The sequence below is a fragment of the Plectropomus leopardus genome, chromosome 4 (genome assembly GCF_008729295.1).
Source record: "Plectropomus leopardus isolate mb chromosome 4, YSFRI_Pleo_2.0, whole genome shotgun sequence".
Taxonomy (NCBI): domain Eukaryota; kingdom Metazoa; phylum Chordata; class Actinopteri; order Perciformes; family Serranidae; genus Plectropomus; species Plectropomus leopardus.
The window spans coordinates 20,516,353-20,535,068 of NC_056466.1; the positions used below are offsets into that span (position 1 = coordinate 20,516,353).

Sequence of the window (18,716 nt, forward strand, 5' to 3'; positions counted from 1 at the left end):
TTATGTCTCCATCTACTGGTGGGCTTTCACGACAAGAATATGCATAAAATGATGTTAATTCTAAGAGACGTAAACATCACTAAAATTAGGTGAGAAAAAAGTTGATATATCAATATCTGTATCGGTAATCAGTCAAACGTGTTGTTATATATGGCGATGTCAGATATTGACAAAAAATCCAATATCGTGAATCCCTAGTCAGTATTTTTTCCAGAAAGATAGCCGTTCAATATATTGATATTCAGAAGTGGTAGAAGAAGTGTTCAGATCTTTTACTTAAGTAAAAGTACTAATACCAAATTATGAAAATACTCAACTATAAGTAAAAGTCCTAAATTTAAAGCCTTAATCTGTAAAAGTATGCTAGTATTCTCAGTAAAATGTACTTTAAGTATGAAAATTATACAGTAAAATATTGCCCGTCAGTTTCTGGATTAAAAATTATTGCTGAATTAATGTGTGTGTTGCATTTTACCGCTGTAGATGTTTAAGACTGTGCTCATTTTAACCCCCTTTATATACTGATGGGTATTTTAATCTACAGCAATGCATTGTATCCTATAAACTCCTCATATGTCTGTAGCATGGTTGTCCTGTGAGAACCATGAACTCTAAAAATTCAACTTTTCATTGGTTTGCCCAGAAACAACATGGCAGATTTCATGGGCGAGAATTCCCTCTGTATGTAGATATAAAGGCTTCATCTTAAGGTAACAAAATAGTTAATTTCCTGTGATTATACACTATTATACAACAGTTAGTTCCGACCAAGCAGTTTCATCAGTGCAGAGTAATTCCATGAGTGCTGATATACAGTACAACAGCACTGGGACTTTTTCATTATGCATGTATCACTCCACTTTACAGGTTTTGTAGATCGTTTATTAGATAAACATCACTGTTTGGTAGTTATCTAGTGTTACCGTAGATTGTATCAGTGTTGGAAGAGCGAGGAAATCCCATCTGACTGGTATCATAATTTAAAAACTACCTGAGCAAAATTCTGCCTAACGCAAAAGCCCTTGACCTGCAGCCCAGGAGGGGAGCAGCTGTGACCAACGGATTCTGGTATACCGCCGTTCACTGAGAGTAAACCAGCTGTCACAGATGTTACAAGGATGTGCAGTGAGGCAGGAACACACTCATCTGACACCAACCATAGCTGAGAGCTACCGCCATACAGAAAAAGTCTAATACGGGACTCAAGGTGACGGAGATCATGGCAGTGAGTGGACATACGCTGGAGCGATGTATTGTCTGATCAAACAAACTCATCTGAATCACACAGGCCGCCAAAGTGTCTGTTAACAGACTCTTTTTTCACTAGAAATGCACAGATACAAGTAAATGATACAAAGCAGCTTCTGAGCATAACATGAAGACTGAGTTTTCACCAATTAGCAAACTGGTGTGTTGGAAAATGTTTATATGTTGGCTGGCAACAGCTGTCCTTTCCAGCAGTTGCAGAGCAAATTGTGTCGGTGGAGCCAAAAAAATCATTAAATAAACAAACAAATCATAATCTGTTGTCGCTTATTACTGTCAACAAATAAATGGCGCTTGTAGAACTGTTGTATAAAAGCAATATTGCACTAAAGGATGTGCTGTTATACTATATATCATCACTGCTGTGATTTTGTCGTAGGCCTATGACTGAATCACAGCCATGATGATATACAGCACAACAGCATTCCCTCTCGTGTGATATTGCTTTAATAAAAACATAGCTTTGAATATTACATCTGTCAACACATGTCCCTAAATCCTTAATGCTGGACTTAAGTAAAAGTATGTGAGTATTACCAATAAATATGAAAGTAAAAGCATTAATTCTAAGGTAAAATATTCCCTGTCAGGGTTTTGCTATTCTATATGAGGGTTCTGAATTATTGTTGCATTAATGTGTACGTTGCATATTTCTGCTGCAAATGTTTAAGGTTGTACTAATTTTAACTCCTTTACACACCGATGGGTAGTTTGTTCAATAGTAATGCATCATACTCAAGATTATTATGTTTGTAGCAATACTGTCCCGTGAGAACCATGTATCTCCAAGAATTCAACTTGCCATGGTGTCAGAATAACAGCTGTTTTTATCTCTGTGACAATGTATCTTGCAGCTGATTCAAGAGGGTTTTTAAATTATTAAGTTATTTTTCGTAACAAGTAGGAGAATTTTCTTAACACATACAGAAACTCTAGATTGCATGTAATGTGAGCATGAATGGTAGTCTGTCTGTGTGTGTCAGCCCTGTGATATTCTGGAGACCTGTCCAGGATGTACCTCACTCACACCCAGTGTCAGCTGGAATAGGCCTCAACCCCCCCGTTTCACAGAAAACAATGCTTGCATGTAAAGTTAATGTTCTGTATCTAATCGAAATCAGCCTCTGTTTCCTGTTCACTTTTCTTTACGCTATATTAAGTTACTGCTACTACTGTAAGCCCAATATTTCCTACAGCTGCATGACATTACAACTGGTGAAACACAGCAGTGACTTTTACTGTGGAACAGTCAAAATCAAATTCGAATTTATCAATGAGGTTAGCACTATAACCACAAGCCATTCATTAAAAATGGGTCTACAAAACGGGACGACGCTGATTTCAGCATTTATTTTTGTTTTTTGACAAGGGATCAGTTTAAAATGTTGCAGAGAGTAATGGGACGAGACGGAGCAGCCACGGTAAGCTGTTAGAGGATGAGCTGCAGGCGACAGGGCACACACCTCCAGTTCCTCACCAACTCCTGTTAGTGTGTCCTGCTGTTGTGTGGGAAACTGCGCAGCATGAAATCAGATCACGGTGGCTCATGACATGATGGGAAAAGGCCAATTAGTGTCTGACTTCTTTATTAAAACATGAGTTTGTTTGGCTGCGCTGGGAACAGATTGCTGTTCTGTTGTATTTCTGACAAAGTAGCTGCTCAACGAGTGTTTGCTGCTCAAAGAACTATGTGACCTGTAGTACTAAACTGCTGTTGTCACCAAATCAACCACAGCATAAGTCTTAAGTTGACTAAAGGCAACCTGGAGGAGGTTTCTACAGTTAAAGACAAGCTGATTCAAGTACTTCTGATTCAATATGATTACATTTTCTGTAATGTTTAGTGCATCGTAACACTTAATTTGTAGTCATACACATTAAATATACATTAAACAGAAGTGTAATGTTTAAATGCATTGTCTGTGCTCTATACTAACTTAACACAGGATCTGCCAAATCAATCAATTAAAATGGTTCATGTTTTACCAATAATCAATATGATCAATTGAACTACCTCAAATGGCTTTAAAAGAAATGCATATAGCTGCCGAAAATGGTGCCTCTGGCAGAATGTGTGACTGTGTTGATGCCTTAATTTGCATAATGTTACTCAAATTAACATGTGCCAACCAAGGTGAAGACTCATAAAGACCAAAAAGACATGCAAAGGAACAACAAAGAGACATGAAACAACTACAAGGACACACAAAACTACCACCAACTGAACCACATAAAGATGCAAAACCGCCATAAAGTCTGTCTTGCTCCTATGGGTGTTGAGACCTTTTGCATATCTGTGCCCAGGGGGCCCATTGTCACAAAATCCGCTCATGGCCGCATTACTGCAGTCACCACCGTACAAGATAACATTGGAAAATATTTGGAACTTGCAGGATTTTTGTTATTGTTTGTTTGTTTTTGTGGGTGTTTTTATTTTAAAGTTGCTTTAATATGATTCTGACATTTTCTAAACAATAAAAACATGCAACTAAATTCCCCAAATTCCATGCTTAGATCACCTGATGACAACTGAGCAAATTTCATCCACTGAGGAGCACTGTGAGATGGGATGGGAATACACAGCTAATTCTCTCTGAATTGAATTTTTTTTTTAATCAAAAGGAAGGAAAACAATGTACAATCTTAAATCAAATTGTCAAGATGCATCATCAAATGTATTCTCTGTGACAACAGTGATTTGCACCAGCTGGCGTTAATGTAACAGTCTGTTTTAGCTCTTTTCTCACTCTGCCTCATCTGCCTCTATCATTCAGGTTTTTTAAACCTTACAGAATGACTTTCAACAGCACCTGGAAAACTAAGTTTTTGCCATCAGCGGTGAGTCATACATGTAGACAGGACTATAAACCTGTGTGATAGTGATACCAGACCAGGTGTTTTAAAAGTAAGAGTGATGCCCCATTAGTCAGGATGTGTCATGTCTTGTTTGTGTTCTGTATTGCCGTCTGCTGTGGCTATAAATGGTATCTCTTCCTTGTATAGAATGGATTTTGTCGCTGTAATGGGTGAATGTCAATGCCATGTAGAGTCCTAATGGTTACTGTTGATGTCTCAGATTGGTACAAAATGTCATACTTTCAGATTCTCTGCAGCTATAGGCCTAAATAGGAAACACATTTATGTCACATCACATCAAGATACTAAACTACCCTTGGCCATTTTTCTATGGAAATAAGAAACAACAAATGCTCCACTCACTTTGGCAAATGCTGTTAAATGTTTTAGGGTGGATGTCTCCTGTATCTTGTAGAAAATGTACTGGCCACTGGCTGAAGAAGTGTTCAGATCTTTAAAGTAAAACTAGCAACATGTAGAAATACTCTGTTTCAAACAGTCCTGAATTCAAAATTTCACTTGATTAAAAGTACATTAGCATCAAAATATACTTAAAATACTGACAGTAAAAGTATTCATTAGACAGTTTTGAATTATATATGCGTTACATTTACTGAATTATAACCAAAGACACAATAATGTGTAAATCACTTTAATGTTGCAGCTGGTAAATATGGGTCTAGTTTTAACTTTAAATACTACCACATATGTTTATACATATAGCAATTTTTGTTTTATTAGTTGATTGTTGTTAAATATCAGTTTGATATTGTATTCATCTAAATTTGTAAAATGTTACCAGTAATTACAGCTGTTGAATAAATGTAGTTAAGCAGGAGTGTAAAGCAGCATAAAATGGAAATTCTCAAATAAATTTAAAGTACCACAAAACTGTATTTAATTACAGGCCTTGAGTCAATGTATTTAGTTACTTTCAAGAATGAAGAATGCTGTAACGGTTCTGCGACTCTGACTTAGCCATTGTATGTGCTTGTATCCTCAATTAAACATGATCTTATGGACCTTACCATGTGGGAATACTGAAGGGGTTACCCTATCATGTTAACAGACTGATTTGATTATGAGTGAGGTGTCATCTGAATAACAAACTGAACTAAAACAGTCAAGCGAACATAGCCAGTAAACAAATCTGTGCACCTGTATAGAAGTAATATTATCATATGTGCTTATGACAATTTTACATGTATACGTCTAGGGGATTTAAACATCCAGTGTTACATAATGTATGTGTCATACATGTACCGTATGTAACTTTTATGCACCAAATCTCCGTGGATTTACACAAATAATACCTACATGTACTCATATGTATTATTCATGTACATAAATGCAAGCATCAAAAATTATTTTCTGCATTAAAGTATTCTTTATGCTGACTTATGAAGTCCTAACCAAATATATTTATTGCCCAGTAGTGGTGGAAAAAGAATCCAGGTATTTTGGTTAAAGTAAAAGTAGAAATAATACAGTGTCAAGGTACTCAGTTAAAAGGATCTTAGTAAAAGAAGTGCATCACAATCTATACCTAAAGTGCCAAAAGTAAAAGTACTCATTATGCATGTCCACCTCAGAATAATATATATTAGGTATATGTTATTACAGTTGGTGCACAAATTTGTACATCACTGAGATGTTGCAGCTGGTAAAGGTGGGCCTAGTTTTTTTTAATAAATAATATATAGCCGCTTCAGATCAAGCCATATCAATATCAAGTTTAACTACATCTCATTCGCCCCCCTTTTCCAGTTTAATCCAAAACAATTTCTGGTTCGAACTCCACCTATTGCGAGTACAGAGATTGGCACGAATACATTTTTTTCTGCACAAAGTATTTCTGTATTTCAAAATATACAGCCATGGGGTGTCCGTTGGCTCGGTGGACTTTAGCTTGCTGCCCTTTCCTGCATGTCATCCCCTCTCTCTCCCCCTTTCACGCTGTTGATCTTCTGTCCTATCTAATAAAAAGGCAAAATGCCAAAAACTAAAACAAATCTTTAAAATATATATATACACACACACAGCCATTACAATGCTACCCTTGTATATGAATATATACCATATGTTGTCATGAATTACATACATATGCTATATGACCCAAAAGGACACATGAATGCTGTATGTCAATATAGACAAAAATAGCCCTATATTGTCACTGAAAATATGAACATTTATGTTTTCCTCTATTGTTATACAATTGATGTTATGATACTATACATGTCTACACATAGGTGGTCATACTCTATACTGTATTTCTTCTCTGTAAGATACAGACAACATGCACACAAATACAACACTGCAGTCAGTATCGTCTTGCCAACAGAGACAGACTGAGAAACAGACGGACAGGCTGAGCGAGCCGGCCGGCAGACGGACAAACGGAAAGAAATTCTAACAGGTGCAGGGTTTAAGATGATTGACAGCTCGGGAGAAGAGGAAGATGAAGGTGAGAGGGAGGCCTGTCAGGCATTGTTGGGTCATTTTTGACCTCTGTCTGCATGCAGCTGTTAGAATGTCACCCTCATTTGTGTACAATGTGTTGTTGTTTACAAAGCTGTAAAGAAAAGCAGCTCTGTACAGTTTTGTTGTTTGGTCAAATCCAAAATGCAAGACATGAGAAAAATATACAAATTAATAAATGACCATTTGCTAAACCCCTCCCCTGACCAGCAACTGTCCAATCACAGCTTAGCAACCATTACTAGGCACAGAAAATCTGTCAAGCTCTTGGAAATCAACAGTTGCTGGCAAGGGATAAAAAGCCGCCTGAAATAAAGGACCCCATTGTTTAAAAAATTACTATGAATTTCTTGTGGTGGATCTGCTACCGTTATCATTGTAACCTGCATACTGGTATGAGCCTTGCGAGGATGGAAAGCTTCAAAAACATAGCTTAGCGTTCTGTAGCAAACCGTCACAGCCTATATTCACAGCTATTACAGGCTATGTGAATTTGTACAGTAGCATAATTGCATTATAGGATCTACAGTTTATGAGATACACTCCATATTCTCATAGAGTTGATCCTGAAAAAAATATATGAACCTAAATATAGAAATCAGTTGGAGCTACATTAGAGTTTATCCAAAGCCAAAGTGAACACAACTCAAAATGAATAAAAAAAAAAAACCTTATTAAAATGTAAATGAAATCCTGATGTGTGCATGTAAGATTTTAATTACAACATTAAATAAAACAAAGTGACGCAAATCACCGAATAAAATCACGATGAATGTGTATGTGTGAGAAGAGTGTGTGTGTTAATCTGTGTCATGTGTGTCTGGGTCTGCAGCCCCCAGAGGACCAAAGTCTCCTTTGATACGGAACGAAAGGCCAGCGGTGGCAGCGAAGACTAGCCGAGGCAAGAGAAAACATGAAAGCTGCAGCCGTAATTATGCTTAACCCTCACCCCTTAAGGAGAGATTTGGTGATGCAACCTCACTCTGCCTTCATGGGGCTGACAAAACACTAGCACCTCGCTCTAACTTTAGCAAGGCTAAAGAAACACACACTCACACACACACACATTCACAGACGGTTATACACACATTGATGGAAGAGAGAATGAAGGATGCAGGAAAAAAAACACTTGAAATCTTGAAAGCCGCTTTTGTAATCGCTCTTACTCTGTAATTACACCTAACCCTTTGGGGTTGGTTTGGACATGCGGCATCTCAGCACCTCCATCATGCACTTCACACACACACATAACTTGCACACACACACACACACGGAGACGTGCATGCTCTCATTTATCTCAATACGGTAATAACACTAATGATATCCCATGGGTACCTCAAAGTATAAAGGAGGGACTGAAGAAGGAGAGTGGGAGAGAGAAAGAGTGGGAGAGTAAGACTCTTTGTGAACAGTATGCTCTCATCTCTGTTGGCAGGAACGCCATTTGTGAGTCTGTATGATGTTTAAATAGAGACAGCAACTGACGCGTGCGCACACACACCACTCTCGGAAACGCTCACACACACAGACGAGTGTGTGCGCCGACTAGAAGACAGAGACCGGGGGAATGGAGAAGAAAAGAGGATTTAAGCGACACTGGCAGGCTCTCACACTGTTTTTAGGTCAATGACAAGAAGCCTATTCAACAGACAGACACATACAGATGCACGAGTGAAAAGTACACACAAACACTTGCAGCAGTGCACACACGAGTGCAGCCCAAACACACACAAGCTGTGCATACGCGCAAAATATACTTAGCTGCATTTACTGTCAACCCTCAACAAAGAATCTCTGTAACAGTACTAGAAAAGCTTGACAGATATCACACTCTCCTCAGCCGTTAGTTTTCCCCTCTTGTCCTCCCCTCCATGTCTCTGCCTCTCAGTGTCCATCTCTTCCCCCCGTCTCTCTCTCTAACATGTAAACAAGAGTTTGCTGATGCTGTTTTCTACATGGACCAGATCCATTTCCTGTCCTGATTTGGACACTGTGTGCTCCTGACCCACCATCTTGGCTGGGGTTCAAAGGGACAGTGTGTTTGTTTGTGTGTGAAGTGGGGGGATACAGGAGCAGCCATACAGATCAAAGGGGGTTGAACACAGTCTGTCATCCCACTAGGAAGCATCAACTCTCATCCATATTCACCAGAGGATGTGCGTGCGAGTGCATGTCCGTGTTCATGTGTGTGTGTGTGTGTATGTGTGTGTGTTTGCATGTGTGTTTGAATGAGGCCGGCTCATTTGCAACTTCACTAATCAGTTATCTAACTTCCTCCTCTTTAAAATGAATCTGACCACATTAACCAATGAAGTCTACATAATATTATTTATGCATGCAACTAAATTTTGCCTGCCTGCAAGTCAGGAACAGGCAACATGTGGATGCGTGTAGCTTGTGGACTTATGTGAATGGATGGATTACTGAATGTCCAACGGGGCCAGGCCCAGAACATTTATTGACCAGGAGGAGACTCACAATGACCACAAACTGATGCAAAACAACCACAAAGCGATGCACATGAACTACAAAGAGACACAAACGACCACCAAAGACACAGTTATACCTCAGACACAAAATTACCTTAAAGAGACACAAAATTACCACAAAGAGATGCAAAGAAACTACAAAAAGACAGAAAAGTATCTTAAAGAGAAACAAAATTACTCCAAAAAGACACAAAATGTCCTTAAAGAGATGCAAACTACAAAAATAAACAACATTACTACTAGTTAAACTCTGACTAGTCACAAATGTCCAAAAACCAAACAAATGTAGCCCAAAGAGACAAAATGATCTTTAAGACACACATAATTACCCCAGAGATGCAAAGCAACTACAAAGAAATGTGAAAGGCAATAAGGAAATATATAGAAAGTCACAAAACAACCAAGAAGGACATAACTTTAATTTAAAAAAAAACACAAAATGACCTTAAAGACACACAAAATGACTACAAAGAGACCACAAGGAGAAAACCACAAGGGTACATAAAATTACCACAAATAAAACAAAATCATAAAAACATGCATGACAACAACAAAGAGATGCAAAGCCACCACAAAGTCTGCTTGTATTGCTACTATGTGGGAAAGATGGTGAAGCCTTTGGAATAGCTGTCCACCTGGGGCCCACCGTCTTATAATCACGCATACATATGTTTCATGTGTGCAGATATTAAATATTAAATAAATATTCAAAGTAAAGTTTGCACACAAGATAGAAGAGTTCTGGGACAATTCTGTCCCAAATTCAAAAGACAAACCAACCCGCTAAGGCCTCCACAAAAATGATTGGGTTGGGAGCAACAGCTGAACCTTATGTTACACTTTTTAAAAAAGAGAGAACATCCCCAGCATTATTTTCCTTTAAACACTTCCCTTGACTTGCAAAAAAAAAAAAAAAAACTGCAACAGCCTCCCACCCCAATATCTCAAAATATCAGTACGACTCGTTTTACCATCAATAATTCAGAGAAGCAGAGCATGAGGAATTTAAGATGGTGTAGACTAATTTAACTCTTAATATATTAATGGAATAACACATGTTGGCAACATGTGATGCTGAACTCATATTATATAATGGACTTGATCCATTTCACTTCATTCTTTATAATTCATGCATGTAAACATGGGACTGACTGCTGATAAAGTTTACAATAACAACTGATTACAAATATCCAAAAAGAGTCACATGTATTCTCTGCTTGTGGGACACATTAGCCTTGTGATGGGACATAGGGGACATGTCTCTCTCAAAATTTAGAACATGTACATAAAATAAAACATTAACTTAGCAGAGGAGTTTGATTTTGACAAAATTAAAAAGCATTAACAGCATAAAATGATGCACAGAAGGTATAAACTGGTGCATGAAAATTCACCAGTACGCAGGCAATTAAGTGACGTAAAATTAAAGGCATTATTTTAACAATAACAACATTAAGAAAGACGGACATTTTAAAAAACTACTCCGTGTTTCTTCAAAAATACAAAATAATCACTGCCCCCCCCCCCCAAAAAAAAGTTTTATGCAGTCCACTATTTTCCCTCAGTACACAGCGACATATAGGTATGGCAAATGGACAGATCCAAAACTGATGCATTAAAAGTTAAATCATATTGGAATCATGTGAAATATAATCAAAAAATAATCCAAGCAGCCAACAGGCTTTCCTGTGTTCACAAACTGTCTGACTGAAAACAGGTCAGTGTGTATAAGGCCAAACTGTGTCCAGAAGCCAAAGGAGAGACCAGTAAAGCAGAGACTTACTTTGAATGAGTCCTCTGAGCAAATGAGAATATCCTGCAAAGTGAAGGGAAAAGTTACGGGTTAAATCCAAGCAGAAAAAGGTGAAGATTTCACAAAAAAGAATCAATCATAGCAACTCCGGGGATCAGTGCTCTGCCTGGCAGCGCATGGCCGCCCAGGTGGGAAATCCAGCCGCTTCTGCATACAAACTGGCACTCACGTTCATCCAAATGTACTTTTTCTTTGACATTCTTGTGTGATTTCTCTCTGCCCTCCTTTCCGGGTGATGGTTCAGCATTCAGAAACTAGATATGATGGTAAATATCTTCTTTATTTAATACTCCTCTCTTCCCTCTTCTCTGCTCCCTTCTTTCGGGTTTGTTTGGTGCAGTTTGACCCCGCCCACTCGCACAGGTGACACCCATTTATCGCCTTACTTTCATTTAAAGGACTAATCTGTCTTTTTTTTTTTTCACTATTACCTCCTTTCTGCAACACTTTCCTTCTTCATAGAACCCTACATTAGTGATGATTAACACACTTAATCTGGCCAAAATCTGCATGGGTGGCCCCCAACCGTTTTCTAAATCACAATGAAACTAGGTGATTCACACTAGGAACTGTTAGTGTACTTTTATTATACATAAGATCACAGAGTGCAGAAAACAGCATTAAAATAGAGCTTGTTTATTAAAAAATGTCAATGGAGGATCCACTGCACCCCCCAACAGAGGTCCTAGCTAAGCCCCTACTGTCCTAAAATCCTTGAAACATCCTAAAATCTAAGAAACATTCTAAAATCCAGCTATATCTTAAAATCCTAGCAATTTTCTAAGATCCTAGAAACGTACTAAATTCCTAGAAAAGTCCATAAATCCTATAAACATCACAAAATCCTAGAAACTTCCTAAAATCCTAGAAATATGAGGCTGTTGCGATTGGCCCCCAAGCAAAGCAGGTTGAGTATCCCTGCCCTACATAGTGGTGCATTGTGTTTTATTAATCTGACAAATTGAAGAGTTTGTCAGATTATTAAAACACAATCACAAGTTTTCCAGGTGGTCAGCATTATAGAAGAGTTTAATGCTGCAGACAGTTTTCATATCCCGATCACTATATTTTGGGGTAACTTGGTAATTTAGTGATTCAAGCTGTTGAACTGCAAGATAAGAACATTTCTAGGGTCTGGCGAGATTAAATGTGAATTTATATTTAGTACTCTGGGACTTACAATTCCTCGGTTGTCAGAGGAAAGTTGTAATTTTATAAATTCTTCCACATCAGCTTGAAGCTTTTTTTAATTACAAACAACATCAGCAGGAGCATCTGGAAGTAAATCTTTCCAAGAACTTTGCCGACTCTTCAGTTTTTAAATCCTCAGGTGCTGCACCAGTGGATTCTCCAACTGCACAGAAGTAAGTAAAAGTACAGTTAGGGCTTTCTAGAGCAGTGGTTCCACACTGTATTTTACTTGATCCCTTGATACAAAGTAGTGTAAATATCTGCAGTTTAAATCACATTACAGCCTGTTTTATTCTGATAATTTTTTAGTGGTCTGAAGAGCAAAAACTACATAGTATCTTGCAAGAAAAAAGAAAAGATTAAATTAAAGCAACAAGTCCTCCAAGATGACCACATACATTGTTTGTTCCTACCCTCTAGATACAGTATGAACCACAGAGGTGTTTCATTCATTCATTCATTCATTCATTTATTCATTCATTCATTTTCCATAACCACTTGTCCTCGCAAGGGTCGTGGGGGCAGGGGAGACAATCCCAGTTGTCATTGGCATATGGTGGGGTACACCCTGGACAAGTCGCAAGACTATCGCAGGGCCCAAACAGACAACCTTCCACGCACACAGTCACACTTAAGGGCAATTTAGAGTCACGAATCAACCTGACCTGCATGTCTTTGGAGTGTGGGAGGAAGCCGGAGACCCCGGAGAGAACACACGCAGCAGTTAGGCATCAACGTAACATGATGAAGTGATGTGATGATTTGACATTAAGTACGTAATTCTATGCTATGTATGTACATAGCTTATAATAACTCCACACTGACTTTTGGTTTCACACGGGACACAAATGTGAAAAATGTATTTGAGCTCTGAGTTTCACTCTCACTTTCAATCCATCAAATACTGACACTTGGTCAGTGGCCCTCGGCATCAGACTGTGATGCAGTTATGCATGCTTTTGTGGTGGTATGAGACACACTGGACGGCAGCATTTTTTTGATGCTTCAACTGCGGTAGTGTGACGAGCAAGAAAGTCCACATAGGGAGGGTGGGGGTAACTTGTTCATGTCTATTTATTTTGAAAAGACACCATGCATGTTAACAGCTGTAAATTTATACGCCACCCTTGAGCATCCAAAACTGACGCTGGAGGGGTACCTAGAGCATCATAGTTTGACATGTAGGACAACTGACCATCGGTATTGGACAAGTTGGGCATGGGAATGTGTTGCTCTATGTGGACTTTTTTGATGTTTATAATACGCCATCTGACTTCCTCCTTTGCTCCCATCATAAGCCACAAGAGGGCATCGTCTTCTTTTAAGGTCAATAGAGGTCCTCATCAGATGCTTGTACAAACAACCTATGGTGTCAATTTCTGGGGCAGCAGTCTCTATTAAAGTCAGACAAACATAATTTTGTGTAGCAATTGTTTTTCATGTTTTCTAAACTTGTGTGCTCTCCAATTAATCTCACAACTTCTTGTGTGGGTCATGACCCCCCATATTTTGAAAAAAATGCTCTTAAAGTCAAGGCAGCTGAACATCTTTGTGGACGTGCAGTTAGGAGAACAATTTAAAGTTTGGTTTCATTCTTCTGTCAGTTAGTTCAGGTCAGTCAGTGGATGCTGAGCCCTGGTGTGCTTAAAGGTCACTACTTCCTTTTCCAGAAACAAACAACTGTGTTTGTATCAGGACCCATTAGGTGAAGTATTCCACTTCACCAACAGGAATTGATTACTCTCTTGGCTTCATGGCTGGGTCTCTGTTATACTGGATCTGTGCCTTCAGACTGGAATCTTTCCAACTAGCTCCTAATGATCTGCTTTCAGATGCTGACAAATATTGCAATGCCTGATAAAGTTATTTCTTACATCTGCCTCAGCAGGTTTCTAACTTCATGAAGGCTTTTAAAATGTTGAAGATTTCAGCTCAGTCACTTAAATGGCTTTGATGATTTGAATCAAACTGTATGGGATGTTACATCTGGAATGTAGATGATTATATTTTTTGTAGTGTGCTTTGTCTTTCATGGTGCCAGAATCTTGTCTGACGCTGCTAGTTATGTGAAGATTCGCTCTATGATGTCTTAAACTTTCGAGCACAGCACTGACGTGCTTAAAAGCCACCCAGCTACAAAAAACTGAATCTGCCTTGGTTTTTAACTGTAAGTATAAACACTGATAGAGGAAACAAATTAACAGTTTCAGGGGAAACAACAGGAGCCAATATGCAGGAAATGTGAGAACCTAATGGTTGCTATAACTCACCAGCACCACGACCCTGTATCTGTGTGTGTGTGTGTGTGTGTGTGTGTGTGTGTGTGTGTGTGTGTGTGTGTGTTTGCAATCACACACATGTGCGTGAGACATTGATTTATCAGTTCGCAGACAATTTAAGCAGTGTCTGTTTTAAATGAGTCCATTTAATGACCTGCTATGTTAACAAGTCCTGCAGGATTCTCTAGCTATGGAGTTATTTAAATAGAGATATAAAATAAACAGAGAAAGGTAGAGAGAGAGAACTGAGTGTTATAGAAAGTTCATGCAAGAGGACAAAGAAAAGAAAGGCTTGCTCTTCAAAATGTTACAAGTTTGAAGTTGTTACGTTCAAACAAAGGCATTCATGAAAAGCATGCATAATTTGACACTCAAATGAGGTCTTTTCACCTGTCATGCTGTGCAGGAGATGTAAGGTTGTAATATGAGTGTGTCGGCCTTGTGGGCTTCTCCTATGCCTGTCCTGTGGAAAAGCTTCCCTCTCTGATAAAACATGCCCTTAGGCAACAATAGACAGGATAAGTTGGAGTCTGTGCATGTGTGTATGTGCATGTATGTGTCCATGTACGTCTCTTTGTCTGCATGCTGCACGGATATTTGTGTGCAGTGTATGTGTCAAGGACAGCTGTTCCTTCTGTCTCTTAGTAGGGCCTCAGGCAAATCCCCATCCAGCCTGTCCAAACGCTCCTTTCTTCGGGGGACAACGATAGACTGTCATCGTTCTCCGCCCTTAATAAATCCTTCCCAGCGGCAATCAACACAATCTGAAACCTCCTCTGCTCAAAATTTATGTTTGTCTAATTTGGGTGCTTGTAGGCTGTGACTTGTCTGATGGAAGTGTTTGAATATAATATAGTCTGTCCTTTAATCTCTCAAACATCACTCTCTGTATATGCTAAGCATCACCAATTGATATAACAATAGTGACTACTTTTTTAATATAACTACGAAACAAGGAATACAAGAACAGACATAACTCAGACTTGGTGTGTGGGATTGTGTTGATGTTGTGGAGAAATTATACAGTATTGCAATTAATTAAAAACAAATAAAATAGCCTCATACTCAAACTGCTACTGTCTTAATTGAATGTTCACAAATGAGCCCCAACCCCTGCAGTGATTTTCAAGTCTTAGCAACTGTAACAAAGGAGGGATTTCTTCACACGTTGTGGCAGCAAACAAGTGATACTCAGTATTTATATTAAAGCAGTGGTTCCCAACTGGTCTGACCATGGAGTCCAGATTTTGTCATTAGTCATAAGAAAATTACCATGTTAAATTTAATTTCACAAAAATGTAAACATGTAGGTTTAGAGCAATGAAAAACTACATATTGGAAGAATAAAGTGAAATAACTTAAAACTTAGTAAATATATAGACTGCAGCCAAAAAAAGTGCATATTTTTGCATCAAGATCAGTGATATAACAATGCTGCAAAGTCCCAGCATGGTAATAGACCATGTAATACCACAAACAGGGCACTTCAAATTAAAAGCCCTGAGCCAGAAATTCAAAAGTCTGTTTTTTTTTTTTACAAACTCATTCAGATTAGACCCACAACCCGCAAGGTGGGTACCACTGTATTAAAGGGCCTCAGAACAGCCACTAAATGGACTATGTGGTAAGATTGCTTTTTTTAACACTGATTGCTAAAATAAAGAATGAACTCTGAATTTTGTTGTATGCTTAATATAAACTGGGAAGTCATTTTCTGAGTTCCCAGTTGGACATTTTAACTGGAACACCCTCTAAAGTCAGATTTCTGAATCTGAAAGTCAGAGGAACCTCACCAACCCTGACATCAAAATCTGCCTAAAATACAACACAAAGTACATCAGCTGTGTCAGCGAACTCAAATTTCCGAAGTACCATTTGACTTGGATGATCGTAACATTACACTTTTTTGTCGCAGACCTTGTCTTTTTTACAAGTACAATAGATTACGGTGTGACTTCCAACTTCCGAGGTAAAAGGTACGCAGCATTAGCTTACAAGGAAAATCTATGTTGCCATGAGACTGAATCTGGAAAGCTTTTTCACCTGCGCTGTGTTTGAATTTCTTGTGTCTGTTCATGTTATTTTAATTGTTCTGTCCCAGTATCTTGATTTCTCCTTACTGGCTTCTTTGTGAATAATTTTCTCCAGTCAAACTCCTGGCTAAGCATTTTACCAGCATTTAGGGAAACTTTTCTTTCAGCTTACAGTGGCTTTTTAGCTATGCATAACCCCTCCCCTGAGGTTTACCTGCGGCTACCCTCATACACCCACACACACAACCACACAGAAAAACACAGAATCTCATAAAGCAATATTTGGAAAGACTTGGCTCCCACCTTTTCCTCTGTGAATATAAATACTGTAAATCAAAAACCACACACATACACACCTCTCTCTAGAGGGCAGTTACACCTACAGGTTACTAAATGTTTAGTTGAGGCAGGAACCATCACAGCTATGTATGAATGTTCCAAAGATCTTCTATTATTTGCCAATGTTTGCAGGCTTACCCAAACTCTCTTTAAACACTGTTAATATTTGTGTTTTCACAGCAGGTTGGTTCTTGATATCACCAAGGCTACAGAAAGTCCTCCTTCATGGTGGCCCAGTGGCCTTGGGGTTCAAGTAACTGGCCATGTAATACAACTGGAGACCCACTCTACCCATATTGCCTGTGAGCTGTATGTCAATCTAATAAAGGCAAAGTGGCCGAAACAATATTTAAGAAAAGCAGTGTCCTAATTCAATATTTCATACTCTTTCAACTCAGATTTATGTTGACACTGCAACTGGAACAAATCAAATATTCTCAAACATGCAAGTATGCGTAGGAAATTTTCTTGATTTTTGACTGTCATGTTGGATTATACAACTTTTGTCTGAAAAAAAGGTTTAATCTCCTTCCTTTAGGCATGCCCAAAATATAGAGAAATATCGACACACAAGGCTATAAAGACTGAATCTATAAATGTATTTGGTCTTAATCTTTTCACTTCTCAAAATCATTTTTAATGTATATTTTATACTGCTTTTATGTCCTTGACTATTGATTGTAGTTGTCATTTGACTTTTCCTGTGACCAAATTTCCACTGATAATAACAGAGTTCAAGTGAAAACTGAAGATGAAGTTGATGACAAAGCTGTTCACAGCTGGACAACATTACAATAATCTATATATGTGAAAAGTGTGAGACAGCTGCAGAAAAATGAAAAACTAACTAAGTTTTAAGCTTTCCAACGTCCCAGCCTGTCTACGCACATCTGGTAACATAATTTATTTCAATACTATCTGCCAAAGGAATATACTGTTAAGTTTAATGTGCAGTAATTCTGGGACACAGCTTACAGTCAGTCACTTACAAAAGGATCATGTTCTTATTCACATTGCAGATGTCAGGATTAAATAAAAATCCAGTTTGATTCTTACTGTCCATTAGAAGACATCTGTAGAAAAAGACATTATTTAACTCAGCATTATCAACAAGCTTCAGTGGCAGATACTTTTATGTTTGTTGGACAGAAATGCAGAAGGGTTCTTGTCACTCATTCTTCAACTTAAGTTCTAGACTCACAGTATCGTGACAACATGATGTCTACGATCTTTCAGAAAATGATGACAAGCTATGTCATCGCAGGCTTTACTTTTATCTTAAAATCAGTTCACTATATAGATTCAATTAGTGTTTCATGGTATGATCCCTTTATCAGTGAGTTTTGTATAATCGTTTGATAACTTCTATAAAAATAACATCGTCTATTATTTCCTGAGAACTGTCACTATATTCCAGAAGGACATGAGACAGATGGACAGAACTGGTCACGGTGTTATTACATGCCCGCAGATGGTCGGACAGCACCTGCCGTGTCCGCCATGTGTTACATACATACATACATGGGTGGCATCACTTGAGATCACGGCTGGACGGAACCTGTCGCACGCACATGGAACGTGACAGGAGGGCTTCAGGTTGAAATGCTGCCGGGAATGATGTAATATAAGGAGCGCGAGGCTACCTATAGGGTGGGCAGGAGGGGTGGTGCATAGGTCCAACAAACTCCAGACTTTCATGCAGGAGTTCGGTGTTTGCTCCCAGTTTGTATGTAATGTTTTTTTCAACATCTTACCATGTGCCTCCTTGCCCTAATCCTATCCATCCGTGACAGTGTCGCCTAACCCTAACCATCTCTGCCAGAGTGTGCGTTTGTTGACGTATCGTTGCCATGTGCTGTTGTTGACATATCGTTGCCATGTGCTGTTGTTGCCACATGCTGCTCCATCCTACCATGTGCATTTACTGACATCACAGTGGCGGCATCCTTGAGCATCAACAGCAAAAGCAGAA

General features: G+C 38.6%; 1 long non-coding RNA gene across 1 annotated transcript in view; it reads right to left on the reverse strand.

Moving 5' to 3' along the window:
• The window catches only part of LOC121941632, a 62,424-nt gene extending 51,269 nt beyond the window's left edge, over window positions 1-11,155 (reverse strand). The window contains exons 1-2 of the long non-coding RNA XR_006105765.1: window positions 11,072-11,155; window positions 10,873-10,905 (exon numbers count right to left, since the gene is read on the reverse strand). This is a non-coding gene — a long non-coding RNA (uncharacterized LOC121941632). The remainder of the gene's footprint in view (window positions 1-10,872; window positions 10,906-11,071) is intronic.
• Window positions 11,156-18,716: the final 7,561 nt, after the last annotated feature.